Genomic DNA, 5035 nt, shown 5'->3' on the forward strand with positions numbered 1-5035 from the left:
ATCCATCCATCCATCCATCTTCCATCCTGTCCAGTCCCTTCCTGTCCCAATTTTAATTAAGAATGTTGGCTGAGGTCAGGCCTTGCAGAGCTCCAGGTAGGATCCATCAATCACTCCAGGCCACCAGCACAGTCACTGGAAGAGTCAGTGAATTTAAATTTGAACTCCTCAGGCCAAGGTCTGAGTTCGGAATTTGATTTTTATTCCTTTTGACTCTTAACTTGGTTTAACAAATTAAAAATCTTGTTTGAAACAGGCAGTTGATGCCTCCACCAGCTTTTCCTGTCACTGGCATGAAATCAGAATCGGAAGAAAGAAAAGGTGCGGGGTCTTTGCCTGGCAGCCATGGTGAGTGCAGTGGGGCAGACACCCCCTCGAGCCCAGCTTCCTTCCCAAACGCCCTCCTCAGCCCACTCTCCTCTCCCAAGTGCTGCTGGGTTTAACAGTGGCAAAACTGGTGGGGTTTTTTTGGCTGCTCTGCGGTGAAGCGCAGAGCAGGTGACGTTGCACTGCTCCAAAAGCACTGGTGCTTGCTGTGGTTGTACACACAGGGTGCTTCTCAAAGCTTTAATAAATGTTTCTGTGAAATAAGGGGAGTTTAATTAGCTGAGGGACTAAAAACAGGGAGTTTGACCCATCAGAATGTGCTGGGGTTGTTTGGTATCTTTGCACTGTTACACACACAGTTTGCTTCTCAGTGCTTTAATAAATATCTGTACGAAATGAGGGGAGTCAATCAAGTGAGGAACTCAAGATAGGGAGATTTGATCCATCAGAATGTGCTGGGGTTGTTTTGTAGCTTTGCATTGTTACGCTCACAGGTGGCTTCTCAAAGGTTTAATAAATATTTCTATGAAATGAGGGGAGTGTAATTAGCTAAGGGACTAAAGACAGGGAGTTTGACCCATCAGAATGTGGTGGGGTTGTTTTGTAGCTTTGCATTGTTACGCTCACAGGTGGCTTCTCAAAGCTTTAATAAATATCTCTATGAAATGAGGGGAGTGTAATTAGCTAAGGGACTAAAGACAGGGAGTTTGACCCATCAGAATGTGGTGGGGTTGTTTTGTAGCTTTGCATTGTTACGCTCACAGGTGGCTTCTCAAAGCTTTAATAAATATCTCTATGAAATGAGGGGAGTGTAATTAGCTAAGGGACTAAAGACAGGGAGTTTGACCCATCAGAATGTGGTGGGGTTGTTTTGTAGCTTTGCATTGTTACGCTCACAGGTGGCTTCTCAAAGCTTTAATAAATATCTCTATGAAATGAGGGGAGTGTAATTAGCTAAGGGACTAAAGACAGGGAGTTTGACCCATCAGAATGTGGTGGGGTTGTTTTGTAGCTTTGCATTGTTACGCTCACAGGTGGCTTCTCAAAGCTTTAATAAATATCTCTATGAAATGAGGGGAGTGTAATTAGCTAAGGGACTAAAGACAGGGAGTTTGACCCATCAGAATGTGGTGGGGTTGTTTTGTAGCTTTGCATTGTTACGCTCACAGGTGGCTTCTCAAAGCTTTAATAAATATCTCTATGAAATGAGGGGAGTGTAATTAGCTAAGGGACTAAAGACAGGGAGTTTGACCCATCAGAATGTGGTGGGGTTGTTTTGTAGCTTTGCATTGTTACGCTCACAGGTGGCTTCTCAAAGCTTTAATAAATATCTCTATGAAATGAGGGGAGTGTAATTAGCTAAGGGACTAAAGACAGGGAGTTTGACCCATCAGAATGTGGTGGGGTTGTTTTGTAGCTTTGCATTGTTACGCTCACAGGTGGCTTCTCAAAGCTTTAATAAATATCTCTATGAAATGAGGGGAGTGTAATTAGCTAAGGGACTAAAGACAGGGAGTTTGACCCATCAGAATGTGGTGGGGTTGTTTTGTAGCTTTGCATTGTTACGCTCACAGGTGGCTTCTCAAAGCTTTAATAAATATCTCTATGAAATGAGGGGAGTGTAATTAGCTAAGGGACTAAAGACAGGGAGTTTGACCCATCAGAATGTGGTGGGGTTGTTTTGTAGCTTTGCATTGTTACGCTCACAGGTGGCTTCTCAAAGCTTTAATAAATATCTCTATGAAATGAGGGGAGTGTAATTAGCTAAGGGACTAAAGACAGGGAGTTTGACCCATCAGAATGTGGTGGGGTTGTTTTGTGGCTTTCCATTGAGAAGCAACACACAGGGTGCTTCTTAAAGCTTTAATAAATATCTCTATGAAATGAGGGGAGTGTAATTAGCTAAGGGACTAAAACCACGGAGTTTTGACCCATCAGGCAGCACAGAACATGTGGGGTTGTTTTGTAGCTTTTCATTGTTACACACACAGGTGGCTTCTCAAAACTCTAATAAATACTTGTTTGAAATAATGGGAGTTTAACCAACTAAGGGACTAAAAACAGGGAGTTTTCACCTATCAGAATGTGCTGGGGCTGTTTTGTGGCTTTTCATTGTTACACACACAGGTGGCTTCTCAAAACTCTAATAAATACTTGTTTGAAATAATGGGAGTTTAACCAACTAAGGGACTAAAAACAGGGAGTTTTCACCTATCAGAATGTGCTGGGGCTGTTTTGTGGCTTTTCATTGTTACACACACAGGTGGCTTCTCAAAACTCTAATAAATACTTGTTTGAAATAATGGGAGTTTAACCAACTAAGGGACTAAAAACAGGGAGTTTTCACCTATCAGAATGTGCTGGGGCTGTTTTGTGGCTTTTCATTGTTACACACACAGGTGGCTTCTCAAAACTCTAATAAATACTTGTTTGAAATAATGGGAGTTTAACCAACTAAGGGACTAAAAACAGGGAGTTTTCACCTATCAGAATGTGCTGGGGCTGTTTTGTGGGTGCTGGGGCTGTGTTGTGGCTGTGCATTGTGAGCAGAGGCCCTGAGGAGCGTGGGGGAGTTCTGCTCAGCTGGGGATTTACACACATTTCTGCCTGCAGACAGCACCAGTGCTGCCAGGATTTCATCTTTCCTGTCACTCAGCAAGGCTTGCAGCTTGTCAGGCTTGATTTGTGCAGGCAGCTGAGTGCTTTCAGCTCTGCAGGGACACCACCCAGCCTGGTGGACCTTAGCTCTTCTGCATCTCGCTGGCAGACACTGCTCTCCTGTTAGCTTCCTTTTGAGCAAAATTTCTACTTTTCTTTACGTGTTGATCTCTTTAATTGCCCCCCCTGAGAGCCATTTGCTAACTTGACCTTTTCTGTGTGTTTCTTTCTTGTTTCTGTGTTCTCTTACATGGTTCTGGTGGATCACATGGCTGTTGCTGCTGCTGTTTCCTGTGGCCTTCGACCTTGGATGACCATTGGCCTTGTGACCTCAAAATGGTGTCCAACTAACAATTTACAATTAACATCTTTTTTTTTTTTTAATTATTATTATTATTAACTCGTTTTTGGGGCGTTTTATCTCTTTTTATTCGTTTTGGTTTTATTTTTTTTTTCCTTCTTGGGGGGTGGTGCTGGGGGGGTCTCGTTTTGTTTTCCCCTCCTAGATCATCAAGCCAAGAAGATGAAAACTGCAGAAAAGGGCTTTGGATTAGTGGCTTACGCTGGAGATTCTTCAGATGAAGAGGAGGAACACGGTGGCCATAAAAATGCAAGTACTTTTTCACAGGGCTGGAGTTTGGGGTACCAGTACCCATCCTCCCAACAGCGAGCTAAACAACAGATGCCTTTCTGGATGGCACCATGAACAACCTGCACAAAAGTTCCCATCCATCTGGTTTTTCCCCCCTCTAGCAATAATGCATGTATATTCCAGAATGAACTTGGCAAAGAGGAGTTGTTTTTACATTTGCAGAAGCCAATTTTTCCCCTTGGAAGGGCTGCGTGGTTTTTTAAAAATCCTCATTTTGGCAGCATATTTGTCAATTTTTAAAAAGGAGTGTTTGGAGTAGCAGCTAGTCCCTTGGGCAAGGGGGAAGTGCTGTCAAGAGGAGCCAGGGAAGCCTCTTGGGCCATATTTCCCATTTCTCCCAGATAACATAAAGGGAAGAGTCAGTGACACTTCACTCTGCATTTGCATTTTTGGAGTGCTCCTGCTGTCAGCCCCAGTGATCTGCTGGTGACTCAGCCTCAATTTTGGGCTTTGACCAGAGGAAGGAACATCCAGCAGCCATGACAAACTTGAGCATCACGTTTGGAACGCTTGGTTTTATTTCCAACATCTGTCACTGGGCTTGGATTGATGTTGAGGTGTGATTTTACCAGTGCCACGAGTTCCCATTCTGGCCAGATGTTGGGCTGGCTGCAGATGTTTTGGCACTGCAGCCCAAGTGCTGAACTGTTTTCCATCTCCCAGAACTCTGAATCAGCAGCAATTCCTTTTCCAGAGGCTCACCCCCATCCCTTCCCTCACTCCTGGATCCCACCAGAGCCAGAAGCTTCCACGGTGGTTTCCCCCAGGAAAGCTCACCTGCAGAACCTGGCAATGAGTTTTTGGGCTGCTTTTGGACTGTTTTGGACACAAACTGCTCCGGGGGCTGGTTCAGCCAGAGGCAGTGACACAGGGACAGGTTTTGGGACAGGAGCTTTTCTTTAGAGAAGGGGCTGTGTCCCTGCTGTCCTCAGCTCTGCAAACTCTGCTTCCCCACGTGCTGTAAATAATTGGAACCATCCTTTCATTATAAATAAATATATAAATATTCTGCTTCCTGCTGCTGCTTTGGGGCCTGTGCTGAAAGGGTGGGGGGGGTGCAGGGCTGGGGGTCCCCGAGGATTGGGGGGATCCCTGAGGTTTGGGGTCTGGTAAGGGTGGGGGGGATCCAGAGTTGGGGGTCCCCAAGGATCAGGGGTCTCCAAGGATGGGGGGATCTCCAGAGGTAGAGGGGCTGGGACTGGGGGGTTTGCTTGTAGCTGTTCTGCTGTCTCCAAGTTTTGGTGGGAAGAGCTGTGGCATCTCAGGATGGGGGAGAGCTAGGATGGCTCTGCTGGTGATCTGAGCAGCCTGGCAGCCCCTAAAGCTCCTTGGCTAGTGGAATGCTGTGGCCACCACAGGTCCCGAGTGCTTGCCCGAAGCCTCCTGCTGGTGGCAGAC

The 5035-nt window shown here is 45.7% G+C and overlaps 1 long non-coding RNA gene across 1 annotated transcript; it reads left to right on the forward strand.

Annotated features, from left to right (window-relative positions):
- The first annotated feature begins 143 nt into the window (after nt 1-143).
- Nucleotides 144-4645, forward strand: LOC121332187. The gene is made up of 2 exons (XR_005952120.1): nt 144-348; nt 3492-4645. It is a non-coding gene; the product is annotated as an uncharacterized LOC121332187 (long non-coding RNA).
- The last annotated feature ends 390 nt before the right edge of the window (nt 4646-5035 follow it).

This window comes from Onychostruthus taczanowskii, unplaced genomic scaffold, assembly GCF_017590055.1.
Source record: "Onychostruthus taczanowskii isolate IOZ18803 unplaced genomic scaffold, ASM1759005v1 scaffold138, whole genome shotgun sequence".
NCBI lineage: Eukaryota > Metazoa > Chordata > Aves > Passeriformes > Passeridae > Onychostruthus > Onychostruthus taczanowskii.